The sequence below is a fragment of the Lipotes vexillifer genome, unplaced genomic scaffold, assembly GCF_000442215.2.
Source record: "Lipotes vexillifer unplaced genomic scaffold, Lipotes_vexillifer_v1.1 scaffold346, whole genome shotgun sequence".
NCBI classification, from domain to species: Eukaryota; Metazoa; Chordata; class Mammalia; order Artiodactyla; family Lipotidae; genus Lipotes; species Lipotes vexillifer.
The window spans coordinates 410,398-431,721 of NW_006772766.1; positions in this window are offsets into that span (position 1 = coordinate 410,398).

Consider the following 21,324-nt stretch of genomic DNA (forward strand, 5'->3'; position numbering starts at 1 on the left):
GCTCTTAAAACCCCTCTCCTCGCGCACCAGGAAACACAGAGGGAAGAAAAAGTCTCTTGCCTCCTCAGCAGGTGCAGCCTTTTCCCCGGACTCCCTCCCGGCTAGCCGTGGCGCACTAACCCCTTCGGGCTATGTTCAAGCCGCCAACCCCAGTCCTCTCCCTGAGCTCCGACCGAAACCGAAACCGAGCCTCAGCTCGCAGCCCCGCCCGCCTCGGCGGGTGAGCACACAAGCCTCTCGGGCTGGTGAGTGCCGGTCGGCACCGATCCTCTGTGCGGGAATCTCTCCGCTTTGCCCTCCGCACCCCTGTTGCTGTGCTCTCCTCCGCGGCTCCGAAGCTGCCCGCTCCGCCTCCCGCAGTCTCTGCCCGTGAAGGGGCTTCCGAGTGTGTGGAGACCTTTCCTCCTTCACAGCTCCCTCCCACTGGTGCAGGTGTCCTCCCTATTCTTTTGTCTCTGTTTTTAATTAATTTTTTCTTTTGCCCTACCCAGGTATGTGGGGAATTTCTTGCCTTTTGGGAGGTCTCAGGTCTTCCTCCAGTGTTCAGTAGGTGTTCTGTAGGAGTTGTTCCACATGTAGATGTATTTCTGGTGTATTTGTGGGGAGGAAGGTGATCTCCGTGTCTTACTCCTCCGCCATCTTTCCACCGCCCCCCTATTTTTAGTTTTTTAAGTAATCTCCATATTGTGCTCCATAGTGGCTGTATCAATTTATATTCCCACCACACGTGCAAGAGGGTTCCCTTTTCTCCACACCCTCTCCAGCATTTATTATTTGTAGATTGTTTTGATGATGGCCATTCTGAATGGTGTGAGATGATATCTCATTGTAGTTCTGATTTGCATTTCTCTAATGATTAATGATGTTGAGCATTCTTTAATGTGTTTGTTGGCAATCTGTATATCTTCTTTGGAGAAATGTTTATTTACATCTTCTGACCATTATTGGATTGGGTTGTTTGTGTTTTTGATATTTACCTGCATGTGTTGCTTGTATGTTATGGAGATTAATCCTTTGTCAGTTGCTTCATTTACAAATATTGACTCCCATTCTGAGGGTTGTCTTTTCGTCTTATTTATGGTTTCCTCTTCTGTGCAAAAGCTTTTAAGTTTCATTAGGTCCCATTTGTTGATTTTCCTTTTTATTTCCATTTCTCTAGCAGGTGAGTCAAACAGAATCTCGCTGTGATTTATGTCATAGAGTGTTCTGCCTGTGTTTTCCTCTAAGAGTTTGATGGTGTCTGGCCTTACATTTAGGTCTTTAACCCATTTTGAGTTTATTTTTGTGTATGGTGTTAGGAAGTGTTCCAATTTCATTCTTTTACATGTAGCTGTCCAGTTTGCCCAGCACCAATTTGTGAAGAGGCTGTCTTTTCTCCACTGTATATTCTTGCCTCCTTTATCAAAGATAAGGTGACCATATGTACATGGGTTTATCTCTGGGCTTTCTATCCCATTCCATTGATCTATATTTCTGTTTTTGTGCCAGTACCATACTGTCTTGATTACCGTAGCTTTGAAATAGAGTCTGAAGTCTGGAAACTTGATTCCTCCAGCTCCATTTTTCTTTCTCAAGATTGCTTTGGCTACTTGGGGTCTTTTGTGTTTCCATACAAATTGTGAAATTTTTTGTTCTAGTTCTGTAAAAAACGCCAGTGGTAGTTTGATGGGGATTACATTGAATCTGTACATTGCTTTGGGTAGTGGATTCATTTTCACAATGTTGATTCTTCCAATCCAAGAACATGGTATTTTTTTCATCAGTCTTATAATTTCTTTCATCAGTGTCTTATAATTTTCTGCATACAGGTCTTTTGTCTCCTTAGGTAGGTTTATTCCTAGGTATTTTATTCTTTTTGTTGCAATGGTAAATGGGAGTGTTTCCTTGATTTCACTTTCAGATTTTTCATCATTAGTGTATAGGAGTGCCAGAGATTTCTGTGCATTAATTTTGTATCCTGCTATTTAACCAAATTCATTGATTAGCTCTAGTAGTTTTCTGGTAGCATCTTTAGGATTCTCTATGTATAGTATCATGTCATCTGCAAACAGTGACAGCTTTACTTCTTTTCTGTTTTGGATTCATTTAATTTCTTTATCTTCTCTGATTGCTGTGGCTAAAACTTCTAAAATTATGTTGAATAATAGTGGTGAGAGTGGGCAACCTTGTCTTGTTCCTGATCTTAGTGGAAATGGTTTCAGTTTTTCACCATTGAGGATGATGTTGGTTGTGGGCTTGTCATATATAGCCTTTATTATGTTGAGGAAAGTTCCCTCTATGCCTTCTTTCTAAAGCGTTTTTATCACAAATGGGTATTGAGTATTGTCAAAAGCTTTCTCTGCATCTATTGAGATGATCATATGGTTTTTCTCCTTCAATTTGTTAATATGGTGTATCACATTGATTGATTTGCGTATATTGAACAATCCTTGCATTCGTGGGATAAATCCCACTTGATCATAGTGTATGATCCTTTTAATGTGCTGTTGGATTCTGTTTGCTAGTATTTTGTTGAGGATTTTTTGCATCTATGTTCATCAGTGATATTGGCCTGTAGTTTTCTTTCTTTGTGACACCTTTGTCTGGTTTTGGTATCAGAGTGATGGTGACCTCGTAGAATGAATTTGTGTGTGTTCCTCCCTCTGTTATATTTTGGAAGAGTTTGAGAAGGATAGGTGTTAGCTCTTCTCTAAATGTTTGATAGAATTCGCCTGGGAAGCCATCTGTTCCTCTTCTTTTGTTTGTTGGAAGATTTTTAATCACAGTTTCAATTTCAGTGCTTGTGATTGGTCGGTTCATATTTTCTGTTTCATCCTGGTTCACTCTCGGAAGGCTGTGCATTTCTAAGAATTTGTCCATTTCTTCCAGGTTGCACATTTTACTGGCATATAGTTGCTTGTAGTAGTCTCTCAAGATCCTTTGTATTTCTGCAGTGTCAGTTGTTACTTCTCATTTTTCATTTCTCATTCTATTGGAGTCTTCTCACTTTTTTTCTTGATAAGTCTGGCTAATGGTTTATCAATTTTGTTTATCTACCTAAAGAACTAGCTTTTAGTTAAATTGATCTTTGCTAACATTTCCTTCATTTCTTTTTCATTTACTTCTCATCTGATCTTTATGATTTCTTTCCTTCTGCTAACTTTGGGGGTTTATTTTTGTTCTTCTTTCTCTAATTGCTTTAGGTGTAAGATTAGCTTGTTTATTTGAGATGTTTCTTGTTTCTTAAGGTAGGCTTGTATAGCTATAAACTTCCCTCTCAGAACTGCTTTTGCTTCATCCCATAGGTTTTGGGTTGTCGTGCTTTCATTGTCATTTGTTTCTAGGCATTTTCTGATTTACTGTTTGATTTATTCAGTGATCCCTTGGTTATCAAGTACTGTGTTGTTTAGCCTCCATGTGTTTCTATTTCTTACAGATTTTTTACTATAATTGATATCTAGTCTCATAACATTGTGGTCGGAAAAGGTACTTGATATGATTTTAATTTTCTTAAATTTACCAAGGTTTTATTTGTGAGCCAAGATATGATCTATCCTGGAGAATGTTCCAAGAGCAATTGAGAAGAATGTGTATTCTGTTGTTTCTGGATGGAATCTCCTATAAATATCAATTAAGTCCATCTTGTTTAATGTATCATTTGAAGCTTGTGCTTCCTTATTTATTTTCATTTTGGATGATCTTTCCATTGGTGAAAGTGGGGTGTTAAAGTCCCATACTATGATTGTGTTACTGTCAAGTTTCCCTTTTATGGCTCTTAGTATTTGCCTTATGTATTGAGGTGCTCCAGTGTTGGCTGCATAAATATTTACAATTTTTATGTCTTCTTCTTGGATTGATCCTTTGATCATTATGCAGTGTCCTTCTTTGTTTCTTGTTATAGCCTTTGGTTTAAAGTCTGTTTTGTCTGATATGAGAATTGCTACTCCAGCTTTCTTTTGATTTCCATTTGCATGGAATATCTTTATCCATTCCCCACTTTCAGTCTGTATGTGTCCCTAGGTCTGAAGTCGGTCTCTTGTAGATAGCATATATATGGGGCTTGTTTTTGTATCCATTCAGCCAGTCTATGTCTTTTGGTTGGAACTTTTAATCCATTTACATTTAAAGTAATTATCGACATGTATGTTCTATTACCATTTTCTTAATTGTTTTGGGTTTGTTATTGTAAGTCTTTTCCTTCTCTTGTGTTTGCTGCCTGGAGACGTTCCTTTAGTGTTTGTTGCAGAGCTGGTTTGGTGATGCTGAATTCTCTTAGCTTTTGCTTGTCTGTAAAGCTTTTCATTTCTCCATCAAATTTGAATGAGATCCTTGCTGGGTAGAGTAATCGTAGTTGTAGGTTTTTCTTTTTCATCACTTTAATATGTCCTGCCACTCTCTTCTGCCTTGCAGAGTTTCTGCAGAAAGATGAGCTGTTAAGCTTATGCAGATTCCCTTATGTGTTACTTATTGTTTTTCCCTTGCTGCTCTTAGTATTTGTCCTTTGTATTTAATTTTTGGTCATTTGGTTAATATGTGTCTTGGCGGGTTTCTCCTTGGATTTATCCTGTAAGGGACTCTCTGTGCTTCCTGGACTTGATTAACTATTTCCTATCCCATATTAGGGAAGTTTTCAACTATAATCTCTTCAAATAATTTCTCAGTCCCTTTCTTTTTCTCTTCTTCTTCGGGACACCTATAATTTGAATGTTAGTGCGTTTAATATTGTCCCAGAGGTCTCTGAAACTGTCCTCAAATCTTTTCTTTCTTTCTTCTTTCTTCTGTTCTGCAGTTGTTATTTCCACTATTTTATCTTCCAGGTCACTTATCCATTCTTCTGCCTCAATTTTTCTGCTATTGATCCCTTCTAGAGTATTTTTAATTTAATTTATTGTGTTGTTCATCTCTGTTTGTTTGCTCTTTGGTCCTTGATAAATGGTTCTTGTATTTTCTCCATTTATTTCCAAGATTTTGGATCATTACTATCATTGTTCTGAATTCTTTTTCAGGTAGACTGCCTATTTCATCTTCATTTGTTAGGTGTGGTGGATTTTTGCCTTCCTCCTTCATCTGCTGTGTGTTTCTCTGTCTTTTCATTTTGCTGAACTTACTGTGTTTGGGGTCTCCTTTTCGCAGGCTGCAGGTTTGTAGTTCCCGTGTTTTTGTTGACTGTCCCCAGTGGCTAAGGTTGGTTCAGTGGGTTGTGTAGGCTTCCTAGTAGGTGGGACTAGTGCCTGTGTTCTGTTGGATGAGGCTGGATCTTGTGTTTCTGGTGGGCAGGTCCAGGTCTTGTAGTGTGTTTTAGCATGTCTGTGGCCTTATTATGATTTTTGGCAGCCTCTATGCTAATGGATTGGGCTGTGTTCCTGTCTTGCTAGTTGTTTGGCATAGGGTGTCCTGCACTGTAGCTTGCTGGTTGTTGAGTGAAGCTAGGTGCTGGTGTTGAGGTGGAGATCTCTGGGAGCTGAAGCTCTGTCTTCAGTCTGATCACAGTGAGAGGACTGGGGTTGGCTGCGTGAACACAGCCTGAAGGGGGCTAGTATGCCACAGCTAGCTGGGAGGCTGTCTGGGAAAAAGTCTAGAGCAGCCGAAGAGACAAGAGATATTTTCTTGCCTCTTTGTTTCCTGGTGCACGAGGAGAGGGGATTAAGAGCACCGCTTAAATAAGCGGCAGAGATGGGTGTGATCTGCAGCTATCAGAGTGGACCACAGAGAGGAGCATGAGACGCTAAGGCTGCTACTGCAGCCACCAAGAAGCCTGTGTGCAAGGACAGGTCACTATCCACACTTCTTCTGGGAGCCTGTGCAGCCTGCCACTGTCAGGGTCCCATGACCCAGGGACAACTTCCCCGGGAGAACACATGGCGTGCCTCAGGCTGATGCAACATCCTGTTGGCCTCTGCCACCGCAGGCTCGCCCCACAGTCCATACCCTCCCTACCCCCGGCCTGAGTGAGCCAGAGCCCCCAAATCAGTTGCTCCTTTAACCCTGTCCTTTGTGAGTGAAGAAAAGATGCCCTCAGGTGACCTACCCGCCAAGGCGGGTCCAAATCCACAGCTGAAACCCCGTAGCTGTGCGAACAAAGAAGAGAAAGGGAAACTTCTCCCAGCAGCCTCAGGAGCAGCAGATTAAATCTCCACAATCAACTTGATGTACCCTGCATCTGTGGAATACCTGAATAGACAAGGAATCTTCCCAAATTGAGGAGATGGACTTTGGGAGCAAGGATATATATAGATTTTTCCCTTTTCCTCTTTTTGTGAGTCTGTATGTGTATGCTTCTGTGCGTGATTTTGTCTATATAACTTTCCTTTTACCATTAGCCCTAGGGTTCATCCCATCCGTTTGTATTTTATTTATTTTTTTATTACTTAATAATTTATTTATTTTCAGGCTGGTGAGTGATGGTCCTCACTGAAGTTCTGCACAGGAATCTCTCCACTTTTCCCTCCACACCCCTGTTGCTGCGTTCTCCTCGGTGGCTCCGAAGCTCCCCCGCTCTGCCACCCGCAGTCTCTGCCCGCGAAGTGGCTTCCTAGTGTTTGGAAACCTTTCCTCCTTCACAGCTCCCTCCCACTGGTGCAGATCCCCCGTCTCTATTCTTTGTCTCTGTTTTTTTTTCTTTTTTTATACCCTACCCAGGTACGAGGGGGAGTTTCTTGCCTTTTGGGAGGTCTGTGGTTTCTGCTAGCATTCAATAGGTGTTCTATATGAGTTGTTCTAAATATAGATGTATTTCTGGTGCATTTGTGGTGAGGAAGGTGATATCCACGTCTTATTCTTCTGCCATCTTGAAGCTCCTCCCCTGTTTTTAACATTTGTCCTAGGGTTCTGTCTATCCTTTTTTTTCTTTTTTGTTATAGTTTTCAGCACTTGTTATCATAGGTGGATTTGTTTTTTGGTTTGCTTGCTCTCTTATCTCTCTCTTTCTTCCTTTTTGTATTAGTTAAAAAAATTTTTAATAAATATTTTTATTTTATTAACTTTATTATACTTTATTTTATTTTAGACTATGTTCATTTTTTCATTCTTTCTTTCTTTTCTCACTTTTATTGTGAGCCATGTGGATGACAGGCTCTTTGTTCTCCAGCCAGGTGTCAGAGCTGTGCCTCTGAAGTGGGAGAGCCAAGTACAGGATACTGGTCCACAACAGACTTCCCAGCTCCACATAATATCAAGCAGCAAAAATCTCCCAGCGATCTCCAACTCAAGGCCAAGACCCAGCTCCACTCAACGACCAGAAAGCTACAGTGCTGGACACACTATTCCAAACAACTAATAAGATAGGAACACAGCCCAATCCATTAGAATACAGGCAGCCTAAAAAAACAGTAAGGCTGCAGACACCCCAAAACACACCACCAGATGTGGACATGTGCACCAGAAATACAGAATCCAGCCTCATCCACCAGGACACAGGCACTACTCTCCTCCACCAGGAAGCCTACAAAACCAACTGAACTAACCTTAGCCCCTGGGGACAGTCATCAAAAACATGGAAACTACGAACCTGCAGCCTGCGAAAAGGAGACCCCAAACACAGTAAGTCAAGCAAAATGAAAAGACAGAGAAACACACAGCAGATGAAGGAGGAAGGCAAAAATCCACCAGACCTAACAAGTGAAGAGTAAATGAGCAGTCTATCTGAAAAAGATTTCAAAATAAAGATAGTAAACTTGATAAAAAATCTTGGAAATACAATGGAGAAAATACAAGAAAGATTTAACAGGAATCTTGAAGAACTAAAGAAGAAACAAACAGTGATGAACAACACAATAAAAGAAATTAAAAATTCCCCAGAGGAATCAATAGCACAATAACTGAGGCAGAAAAATGGATAAGTGACCTGGAAGATAAAATAGTGGAAATAACTACTGCAGAGCAGAATAAAGAAAAAAGAATGAAAAGAATTGAGGAAAGTCTCAGAGACCTCTGGGACAAGAGTTAACGCACCAACATTCAAATTATAGGTGTCCCAGAAGAAGAAGAAAAAAAGAAAGGGACTGAGAAAATATTTGAAGAGATTACAGTTGAAAACTTCCTAATATAGGAAAGGAAATAGTTAATCAAGTTCAGGAATCACAGAGAGTCCCATACAGGATAAATCCAAGGAGAAACACGCCAAGACACATATTAATCAAACTAACAAAAATTAAATACAAGGAAAAAATATTAAAAGCAGCAAGGGAAAACAACAAATAACACACAAGAGAATCCCCATAAAGTTAACACCTGAACTTTCAGCAGAAACTCTACAAGCTAGAAGGGAGGGGCAGGACATATTTAAAGTGATGAAGGAGAAAAACCTACAACACAGATTACTCTACCCAGCAAGGATCTCATTCAGATTTGACAGAGAAATGAAAAGCTTTACAGACAAGCAAAAGCTAAGAGAATTCAGCACCACCAAACCAGCTCTACAACAAATGCTAAAGGAACTTCTCTAGGCAGGAAACACAAGAGAAGGAAGAGACCTACAATAATAAACCCAAAACAATTAAGAAAATGGTAATAGGAACATACATATCGATAATAACCTTAAATGTAAAGGGATTAAATGCTCCAACCAGAAGGCAAAGACTGGCTGAATGGATAAAACAACCATACTAATATATATGCTGCTTACAAGGGACCCACTTCAGACCTAGGGACACATACAGACAGAAAGTGGGGGGATGTAAAAAGATATTACATGCAAATGGAAATCAAAAGAAAGCTGGAGTAGCAATTGTCATATCAATGAAACTAGAGTTTAAAACGAAGCCTATTAAAAGAGACAAAGAAGGAAACCACATAATGATCAAGGCATCAATCTAAGAAGGAGATGTAACAAATTTAAATATATATGCACCAAACATAGGAGGACCTCAATACATAAGGCAAATATTTACAGCCATAAAATGGGAAATGGACAGTAAAACAATCATAGAAGGGGCTTGAACACCCCACTTTCACTAATAGACAGATCATCCAAAATGAAAATAAATAAGGAAACACAAGCTTTAAAAGATACATTAAACAAGATGGAATTAATTGATATTTATAGGAGATTCCATCCAAAAAAACCAGAATACACATTCTTCCCAAGTGCTCATGGAACATTGCACAGTATAGATCATATCTTGGGTCACAAATCAAACCTTGGTAAAGTTAGGAAAATGGAAATCATATCAAGCATCTTTTGTGAAAACAATGCTGTGAGACTAGATATCAATTACAGGAAATATTTGTAAAAACTACAAACACATGGAGGCTAAACAATTCACCACTTAATAACCAACAGGTCACTGAAGAAATCAAAGAAGAAATTTTAAAAATACCTAGAAACAAATTACAATGAAAAGGTGACAACCCAAAACTTATGGGATGCAGCAAAAGCAGTTCTAAGAGGGCAGTTTATAGGAATACATTCCTACCTTAAAAACAAGAAAAATCTCAATTAAACTACCTAATCTTACACCTAAAGCAATTAAAGGAAAAAGAAGAAAAAACCCCAAAAGTTAACAGAAGGAAATAAATCATAAATATCAGATCAGAAATAAAAGGAAAATAAATGAAGAAAATGGTAGCAAAGATCAATAAAACCAAAAACTGGTTCTTTGAGAAGATAAACATAATTGATAAACCATTAGCGAGACTCATCAAGAAAAAAAGGGAGAAGACTGAAATTAATAGAATTAGAAATGAAAAATGAGCAGTAATAACTGACACTGCAGAAATACAAAGGGTCATGAGAGATTACTACAAGCAACTCTATGCCAATAAAATGGACAACCTGGAAGAAATGGGCAAATTCTTAGAAATGCATAACCTTCTGAGACTGAACCAGGAAGAAATATGAACAGACAAATCACAAGCACTGAAATTGAAACTGTGCTTAAAAGTCTTTCAAGAATCAAAAGCCCAAGACCAGATGGCTTTACAGGCAAATTCTATCAAACATTTAGAGAAGAGCTAACACCTAACCGTCTCAAACTCTGCCAAACTTTAGCAGAGAGAGGAACATTCCCAAACTCATTCTACGAGGCCACCATCACCATGATACCAACACCAGACAAGGATGTCACAAAGAAAGAAAACTACAGGTCAATATCACTGATGAACATAGATGCAAAAATCCTCAACAAAATACTAGCAAACAGAATCCAACACCACATTAAAAGGATCATACACCATGATCAAGTGGGGTTTATCCCAGCAATGAGAGGATTGTTCAATATAAGCAAATCAATCAATGTGATATACCATACTAAAAAACTGAATGAGAAAAACCTTATGATCATCTCAGTAGATGAAGAGAAAGATTTTGACAAAATTCAACACCAATTTATGATAAAAAACCTCCAGAAAGTAGGCATACAGGGAACTTTCCTCAACAGAGTAAAGGCCATATATGACAAACCCACAGCCAACATCATCCTCAATGATGAAAAACTGAAAGCATTTCCACTAAGATCAGGAACAAGACAAGGTTGCCACTCTCACCATTCTTATTCAACATAGTTTTGGAAATTTTAGCCACAGCAATCAGAGAAGAAAAGGAAATAAAAGGAATGAAATCGGAAAAGAAGAAGTAAAGCTGTCACCGTTTGCAGATGACATGATACTATACATAGAGAATCCTAAAGATGCTACCAGAAAACTACTAGAGCTAATCCATGAATTTGGTAAAGTAGCAGGATACAAAATTAATGCACAGAAATCTCTGGCATTCCTATACACTAATGATGAAAAACCTGAAAGTGAAATCAAGAAAATACTCCCATTTACCATTGCAACAAAAAGAATAAAATATCTAGGAATAAACCTACCTAAGGAGACAAAAGACCTTTATGCAGAAAATTATAAGATACTGATGAAAGAAATTAAGGATGATACAAATAGATGGAGAGATATACCATGTTCTTTGATTCGAATAATCAACATTGTGAAAATGACTCTACTACCCAAAGCAATCTACAGATTCAATACAATCCCTATCAAACTACCACTGGCATTTTTCACAGAACTAGAACAAAAAATTTCACAATTTGTATGGAAACACAAAAGACCCCGAATAGCCAAAGCAATCTTGAGAATGAAAAACGGAGCTGGAGGAATCAGGCTCCCTGGCTTCAGACTATACTACAAATCTAGAGTCATCAAGACAGTATGGTATTGGCACAAAAACAGAAAGATGTATCAATGGAACAGGAGAGAAAGACCAGAGATAAACTCACGCATATATGGTCACATTATCTTTGATAAAGGAGGCAGGAATGTACAGTGGAGAAAGGACAGTCTCTTCAATAAGTGTTGCTGGGAAAACTGGACAGGTACATGTAAAAGTATGATATTAGATCACTCCCTAACACCATACAGAAAAATAAGCTCAAAATGGATTAAAGACCTAAACATAAGACCAGGAACTATCAAACTCTTAGAGGAAAACATAGGCAGGACACTCTATTACATAAATCACAGAAGGATCCTTTTTGACCCACCTCCTAGAGAAATGGAAATAAAAACAAAAATAAACAAATTGGACCTAATGAAACTTCAAATCTTTTGCACAGCAAAGGAAACCATAAACAAGACCAAAAGACAACCTTCATCATGGGAGAAAATATTTGCAAATGAAGCAACTGACAAAGGATTAATTTCTAAAATTTATAAGCAGCTCATGCAGCTCAATAACAAAAAATCAAACAACCCAATCCAAAAATGGGCAGAAGACCTAAATAGACATTTCTCCAAAGAAGATATACAGATTGCCAACAAACACATGAAAGAATGCTCAATATCACTAACCATTAGAGAAATGCAATTGAAAACTACAGTGAGATATCATCTCACACCAGTCAGAATGGCCATCATGCAAAAATCTAGAAACAATAAATGCTGGAGAGAGTGTGGAGAAAAGGGCACCTTCTTGCACTGTTGGTGGGAATGTAAATTGATACAGCCACTGTGGAAAACAGTATGGAAGTTCCTTAAAAAACTACAAATAGAACTACCGTATGAGCCAGCAATCCCACTACTGGGCATATACCCTGAGAAAACCATAATTCAAAAAAGGTCATGTACCAAAATGTTCATTGTAGCTCTATTTACAATAGCCCGGAGATGGAAACAACCTAAGTGTCCATCATTGGATGAATGGATAAAGAAGGTGTAGCACATATATACAATGGAATATTACTCAGCCATATAAAGAAACGAAATTGAGCTGTTTGTAATGAGGTGGATAGACCTAGAGTCTGTCATACAGAGTGAAGTAAGTCAGAAAGAGAGAGACAAATACCATATGCTAACACATATATATGGAATTAAAAAAAAAATTTTTCATGAAGAACCTAGGGGTAAAACAGGAATAAAGAAACAGACCTACTAGAGAATGGACTTGAGGATATGGGGAGGGGGAAGAGTAAGCTGTGACAAAGCGAGAGAGAGGCATGGACATATATACACTACCAAATGTAAGGTAGATAGCTAGTGGGAAGCAGCCACACAGCACAGGGAGATCAGCTCGGTGCTTTTTGCCCGCCTGGGGGTGTGGGAGGGAGGGAGACGCAAGAGGGAAGAGATATGGGAACATATGTATATATATAACTGATTCATTTTGTTGTAATGCAGAAACTAACACACCATTGTAAAGAAATAATACTCCAATAAAGATGTTAAAAAAAGAAATAAATGAAAATGAAATTAAGGAAACAATAGTATAGACCAATAAAACTAAAAGCTGGTTCTTTGAGAATATAAGAATAATTGAAAATATAAACAGACCAATCACAAGCATTGAAATTGAGACTTTGAAAAAAATCTTCCAACAAACAAAAGCCTAGACCTGATGGCTTCACAGGCCAATTCTATCAAATATTTAGAGAAGAGCTAACACCTATCTTTCTCAAACTCTTCCAAAATATAGCAGAGGGAGAAACACTCCACAACTCATTCTACAAGGCAACTATCACTCTGATACCAAAAACAGACAAAGATGTCATAAAAAAGAAAACTACAGGCCAATATCACTTATGAACATAGATGCAAAAATCCACAATAAAATACCAGCAAACAGAATCCAACAGCACATTAAAAGGATCATACACCATGATCAAGGGGGCTTTAGCCCAGGAATGCAAGTATTCTTCAATATATGCAAATGAAACAATGTGATAAACCATATTAAAAAATTGAAGGAGAAAAAACTTATGGTCATCTCAATAGATGCAGAAGAACGTTTTCGACAAAATAAAACTTCCATATATTAAAAAAAAAAAACCTCCAGATAGCAGGCATAGATGGAACGTACATACCTCAAAATATAAAAGGCCAAATATGACAAACCCACAGCCAACATCATTCTCAATGGTGAAAAAGATTTTTCACATTTCCACAAAGATCAGGAACCAGACAAGGCTGTCCACTCTCACCATTATTATTCAACATAGTTCTGGAAGTTTTAGCCACAACAATTAGAGAAGAAATAGAAATAAAAGGAATCCAAATTGAAAAAGAAGTAGTAAAGCTCTCACTGTTTGTAGATGACATGATACTACACATAAAGAATCCTATAGTAGCTACCAGAAAACTATTAGAGCTCGTCAATGAATTTGGTAAAGTAGCAGGATACAAAATTAATGCACAGAAATCTCTTGCCATCCTATACACTAACGATGAAAAATCTGAAAGAAAAATTAAGGAAATATCCGATTTACCATTGCAACAAAAGAAAAAGTACATAGGAATAAACTTACCTGAGAAGAAAAAAGACCTGTGTGCAGAATGCTATATGACACTGGAGAAAGAAATTAAAGATGAGACAAACAGATTGAGAGATATACCATGTTGCTTGATTGGAAGAATCAACATTGTAAAAATGACTATAGAGCCCAATTCAATCTACAGATTCAGTGCAATCCCTATCAAACTAAAAATGGCATTTTTCACAGACATTAGAACAAGAATCCAGTTTGTATGGAAACACAAAAAACACCAAAGAGCCAAAGCAATCTTGAGAAAGAAAATTGGAGCTGGAGGATTCAGGCTCCCAGACGTCAGACTACATTAAAAAGCTACAGTAATAGGGCTTCTCTGGTGGCGCAGTGGTTGAGAGTCTGCCTGTCGATACAGGGGACGCGGGTTCATGTCCCAGTCCAGGAAGATCCCACATGCCGTGGAACAGCTGGGCCCATGAGCTATGGCCGCTGAGCCTGCGTGTCCGGAGCCTGTGCTCTGCAACAGGAGAAGCCACAACAGTGAGAGGCCTGCGTACCGAAAAAAGAAAAGCTACAGTAATCAACACAGTATGGTACTGGTACAAAACCACAAATATAGATCAATGGAACAGGATAGAAAGCCCATAGAAAAAGCCACCCACATATGGTCACCTTGTTTGTGATAAAGGAGTCAAGAATATACAAGGGAGAAAAGACAGCCTCTTCAAGAAGTGGTGCTGTGAAAACTGGACAGGTACATGGGAAAAGAATGAAATTAGAACACTCCATAACACCATACACAAAAATAAACTCAAAATGGATTAAAGACCTAAATGTAAGACCAGACACTATAAAACTCTTAGAGGAAAACAAAGGCAGAAAACTCTATGTCATATATCACAGCAAAAGACTTTTTGACCCACTTCCTAGACAAATGGAAATTTTAAAAAAAAGGAACAAATGGGACCTACTGAATTGTTAAGGCTTTGCACAGCAAAGAAAACCATAAACAAGATAAAAAGCAACCCTCAACATGGGAGAAAATATTTGCAAATGAAGCAACTGACAAAGGATTAATCTCCCAAATATATAAACAGCTCATTCAGCTCAATATTACAAAAAAACAACCCATTCCAAAAATGAGCAGAAGACTTAAATAGACATTTCTCCAAAACAGATATACATATTGCCAACAGACACATGAACGAATGTTCAACATCACTAATCATTAGAGAAATGCAAGTCAAAACTACAATGAGGTAGCAACTCACACCAGTCATAATGGCCATCATCAAAAAATCTACAAACAATAAATATTGGAGAGGGTGTGGAGAAAATAGAAACCTCTTGCACTGTTGGTGGGAATGTAAATTGATACAGCCACTATGTAGAACAGTATGGATGTTCCTTAAAAAGTTAATAATAGAACTCCCATACAACCCACTAATCCAACTACTGGGCATATACCCAGAGAAAATCATAATTCAAAAAGAGTCACGTACCACAATGTTCATGCATCTCTATTTACAATAGCCAGGACATGGAAGCAACCTAAGTGTCCATCAACAGATGAATGGATAAAGAAAATGTGGCACATATATACAGTAGAATAATACTCAGCCATAAAAAGAAATAAATTGAGTTAATTGTAGTGAGGTGGATGTACCTAGGGAATGTCATACAGAGTGAAATAAGTCAGAAAGAGAAAAATCAATACTGTATGCTAACACATACATGTAGAAACAAACAAACAAGCAAACAAACAAAAGGTTCTGACGAACCTAGGGGCAGGAGAGGAATAAGGACACAGAGATAGAGAATGCACTTAAGGACACAGGGAGGGGGAAATGTAAGCTGGGACGAAGTGAGAGAGTGGAATGGACTTATATATACTACCAAATGTAAAATAGATAGCCAGTGGAAAGCAGCTGCATAGCACAGGGAGATCAGCTCAGTGCTTTGTGATCACCTACAGGGGTGGGATAGGGAGAGTGGGAGGGAGGGAGACACAAGAGGGAGGAGATATGGGAACATATGTATATGTATAACTGATTCACTTTGTTATAAAGCAGAAACTAACACACGATTGTAAAGCAATTATACTCCAATAAAGATGTTAGAAAAAAAGTGTTTCTTTTTCAAGGAATTCATGGAAAAGACTCTGACAAGTACAGGTTTCTGGTAACTGACTATACTGCTCAGCTGAATGAATAAGCATTTTCAGAACAGTAATAGAAAACTGATGCATTCATAAAAGTGTTAAAAAAAGATCAAGATGAAAAAAATTAATTACATGGGACTGAGTGAACTGATGAGGATGATTATAATTTTTGTGACTTTCTGTTTGAATAAAAAAATAAATCCCAGAAGGACTCAGAGGCAAAAAATATACAAATCAATTGTCACTGCAAAGTAAAGGGGCTGTTACAGTGGAGGTTTACTGGACTGAATGTCAATATTATGACATAGTATGAGTGTGTTTTGTGTTTGGTAATTACAATCATTGTTGCTTTGTTGTGGTCATCCATTTACAATGCTTGGTGTCAGTTTATTTATCTCTTGAAAAAATAAAATACAGTGTGTGTGTGTGTGTGTGTGCATGTGTGAATTAATTAATTAATTAATTTAAAAAATCTTCCAACAAACAAAACCCAGAATCAGATGGCATCACAGGCGAATTCTATCAAATATTTAGAGAAGAGCTAACACCTATCCTTCTCAAACTCTTCCAAAATATAGCAGAGGGAGAACTCCCCAACTCATTCTATGAGGCCACCATCACCCTGATAGCAAAATCAGACAAAGATGTCACAAAGAATGAAACCTACAGGCCAATATCACTGATGAACATAGATGCAAAAATCCTCAACAGAATAATAGCAAACAGAATCCAACAGCACATTTAAAACATTATACACCATGATCAAGTGGGGTTTATGCCAGGAATGCAAGGATTCTTCAATATACACAAATCAATCTATGTGATAAACCATTTTAAGAAATTGAAGGATAAAACCATATGATCATATCAGTAGATGCAGAAAAAGCTTTTGACAAAATTCAACACCTATTTATGATAAAAACCCTCCAGAAAGTAGGCATGGAGGGAACTTACCTCCAGAAGTAGGCATAGAGGAAACTTAACTCAACATAATAAAGGCCATATATGACAAACCCACAACCAACATCATTCTCAATGGTGAAAAAGGGAAACCATTTCCACTAAGATCAGGAACAACATAAGGTTGCCCACTCTCACCTATTATTCAACCTAGCTATGGAAGTTTTAGCCACAGCAATCAGAGAAGAAAAATAAATGAAAGGTATCCAAATTGGAAAATAAGATGTAAAGCTGTCACTGTTTGCAGATGACATGATACTATACATAGAGAATTCTAAAGATGCTACCAGAGAACTACTAGAGCTCATCAATGAATTTGGTAAAGCAGCAGGATACAAAATTAATGCACAGAAATCTCTTGCATTCCTATACACTAATGATGAAAAATCTGAAAGAGAAATTAAGGAAACACTCCCATTTACCACTGCAACAAAAGGAATAAAATACCTAGGAATAAACCTACCTAAGGAGACAAGAGAACTGTATGCAGAAAACTATAAGACACTGATGAAAGAAATTAAAGAGGATACAAACAGATGGAGAGATATACCATGTTCTTGGATTGGAAGAATCAGCATTGTGAAAATGACTACACTACCCAAAGCAATGTACAGATTCAATGAAATCCCTATTAAACTATCAATGACTTTTTTCACAGAGCTAGAACAAAAAATTTCACAATCTGTATGGAAACACAAAAGACTCCCAATAGCCAAACCAATCTTGAGAAAGAAAAACGGAGCTGGAGGAATCACGCTCCCTGACTTCAGACTATACTACAAAGCTACAGTAATAAGGACAGTATGGTACTGGCACAAAAACAGAAATATAGATGAGTGGAACTGAATAGGAAGCCCAGAGATAAACCCACGCACATATGCTCACCTTATCTTTGATAAAGGAGGCATGAATATACAATAGAGAAAAGACAGCCCCTTTAATATGTGTTGCTAGGAAAACTGCACAGCTACATGTAAAAGAATGAAATTAGAACACTCCCTAACACCATACACAAAAAAAAACTCAAAATGGATTAAAGACCTAAATGTAAGGCCAGACACTATAAAACACTTAGAAGAAAACAGGCAGAACACTCTATGACATAAATCACAGCAAGATTTTTTTGACCCCTCTCCTAGAGAAATGGCAGTATAAACAAAAATAAACAAAGGGGACCTAATGAAACTTAAAAGCTTTTGCACAGCAAAGGAAACCATAAACAAGACCAAAAGATAACCCTCAGAATGGGAGAAAATATTTGCAAATGAAGCAACTGACAAAGGATTAATCTCCAAAATTTACAAGCAGCTCATGCAGAACAATTTGAATAAAACAAACAGCCCAATTCAAAAATAGGCAGAAGACCTAAATAGGTATTTCTCCAAAGAAGATATACAGATTTCCAACAAACACATGAAAGGATGCTCAACATCACTACTCATTAGAAAAATGCAAATCAAAACTACAATGTGGTACCACATCACACCACTCAGAATGACCATCATCAAAAATCTACAAACAATAAATGCTGGAGAGGGTGTGGAGGAAAGGGAACCCTCTTGAACTGTTGGTGGGAATGTAAATTGATATAGCCACTATGGAGAACAGTACAGAGGTTCCTTAAAAGACTAAAAGTAGAACTACCATATGACCCAGCAATCCCACTTCTGGGCATATACTCTGAGAAAACCGTAATTCTAAGAGTCATGTACCACATTGTTCATTGTATCTCTATTTACAGTAGCCAGGACATGGAATCAACCTAAGTGACCATCGACAGATGAATGGATAAAGAAGAGGCAGCACATATATACAATGGAATATTACTCAGGCATACAAAAAAATGAAATTGAATTATTTCTAGCGAGGTGGATGGACCTAGAGACTGTCATGTAGTGTGAAGTAAGTCAGAAAGTGCAAAACAAATACCGTATGTTAACACATGTATATGGAATCTAAAAAATAAAATGGTTCTGAACAACCTAGAGCCAAGACAGGAATAAAGACGTAGATGTACATTATGGACTTGAGGACACTGGGAGGGGGAAGGGTAAGCTATGCCGAAGCGAAAGAGTGGCATGTACATATATACACCACCAAATGTAAAATAGATAGCTAGTGGGAAACAGCCGCATCGCACAGGGAAATCAGCTCGGTGCTCTGTGACCATCTACAGGGGTGGGATAGGGAGGATGGGAGGAAGATGCAAGAGGGAGGAGATATGGGGACATATGTATATGTATAGTTGATTCACTTTGTTATAAAGCAGAAACTAACACACCATTGTAAAGCATTTATAGTCCAATAAAAATGTTAAAATAAAAGAAAATGACATAAATGTATTATCTTTCAGTTCTGTAGATCAGCAGTCTGATACTAGTCTCACTGAACTAAAGTCAATGTGTTGGCAGGACTCCTTTGTTTTCTGGAGGCTCTAATGGAGAATTCGCTAATGGAGAATTCCAGTTTGTAGAGACCACTTACATTTTTTGGCTCTAGCCCCCTCCCTCTATCTTCAAAGCCAGCAACAGCAAGTTGATTACTTCTCAGATGTCATCATTCTGACCTCCTTTTCTTCCTCCCTCCTCCACTTATAAAGGCCCTGTAATGACATTGGGCCCATGTGGATATTCCAGGAAATATCTTCCTATTGAAGGATCATCTGATTAACAGCCTTAATTCCATCTGCAACTTTAATTTCCCTTTGCTCTGTAATATTCTCAGGTTCCAGGGGTTAGGACATGAAAATTTGGGGTGCCCATTATTCTGCCTACCATATCCATTTCAGCTATGAATTCCCCAAGGGCTAAGCCATGTCTGATTTACCTTTGCAACACCCCACCCTGCACCCCTCCCTCCAGCCCTGTGTCTGGCCCAGAATGGGTGCTCATCAGTAATTAAGCAAACACGTTATAATCTGTCATGTTTACCAGATCTCGCACTTCTCAGAGAACAGAACCTTCCATAAGTCTATTCTAAATTTTACGTGCTTTGCTACCCTAATCGGACTGATGCCAGGTCCTGTGGTGCCTCAACCCTTTTGCTATCTTTCCCTGGCTAGTGAGATCTAACTTGAAACAAACTGATAACTAGCCATGCCAATGCAGCCATAGCAGGGACAGGTAGCCAGGTCTCCTAGAATGGTTGTCCCATTCTTGAGACAGGGCTTCTTCCTGTTCCTTGTAGGTTAGATCTTTAAAGCCTCTGCCATCTGTGCTGCAGGGGAAAGTAGGAGAGTGAATACTCCCCACAGGAAGACCATCCTCCTTCAGGGTGCCCTCCCAGGCACCCCTCCTTTGATCTAGTCAGACCTGCCTGCCCCATTCACCTAACTGTTCTTCAGTAGCCTTCTGTATGTGTGAGGGAGTGGGTCTTGGCTTCCCCAAGCTAGAGAACTAGTACCATATCCGTATCTTGGTAGTTTGTCCCCTACATTCTGTTCAGAGCTGTGCATGTGAAAAGGGCTCTGTAAACCCAGAATCTGGCCCCAAACCATTTTTGCAAACTCTATTCCTCCTGTTACCTGAGACTATTCTCTATTTCCCCAAAATGGCATAAATGAACCCATCACCTTGTCTTTCCCTATGCCATTCCTTCTTCCAAGAATGCCTGCCTTTCCCTCTCCATACTGTCCTCTCTTTCTTAAACTACACACACACCACCACTACCACCACCACATCTATTCATCTTTCAAGGCCCAGTTAAAACGGTTCCTTCTCTGTGAAATCTTCCTTACCATCTTGTTGAAATTTATCCCTCCTTCCTCTCCATCCTCCCAGCAGTTTGTACTTCTATTTAGCATGGACTCCATTCTCCCTTGTGTGCTGGTTGTTTTCTTACTCATCTACTTCTCCACTGGCTGGTAAATATCTTTGAGGTTTATTCATCTTGGTGTCTCACCCATCACCCACCCCACTTCCACACCACCCCAGCCTTACCTCCATCACATAATGCCTAGCACCAAATTTGTGTTCAGTCATTGTTTACTCAGCAAATGAATGGCTCTCTCATCTTTTCCCTGGTACCATGGAAGGCTCAGGACAAATCTTGGTCCATGTGTTGCAAAGTCCTCCTGCTTCCACGACCCCTGTCCTCCTCACTCCCAATTCCACACACATACTTTGGTCCTTGTGCTCTTTTCTATACTCATCCTCTCTGTAGCCCAAAGGCCCAAAATTACATCACTCACATGACTATTGGACTATACTCATACACTTGCCAAATAATGAAGCTGGAAGAGATTTTAGAGAACCCCCCCATCTGCTACCCAGTTCACAAAAGGAACTGAGGAACTGAGACTCACAGAGGGCAAAGGATTTGCCCAAGCACCTTCATCATATTAACCAAGTTAGAACTAAATCCCTGAAAGGTTTTCAGATTTCTAAGTTCAGTTTGCTTTGCACACTGCTATTATCACTTAGCCGTGCATGGAAAAGTGGGTAAATGGTGCCACACAGTGGCTGAGAGGCTTAGCTTCATCTACCAGCCTTGTTCCTCGAAAGTGGAATTCCCAGCCACATCCCGCTC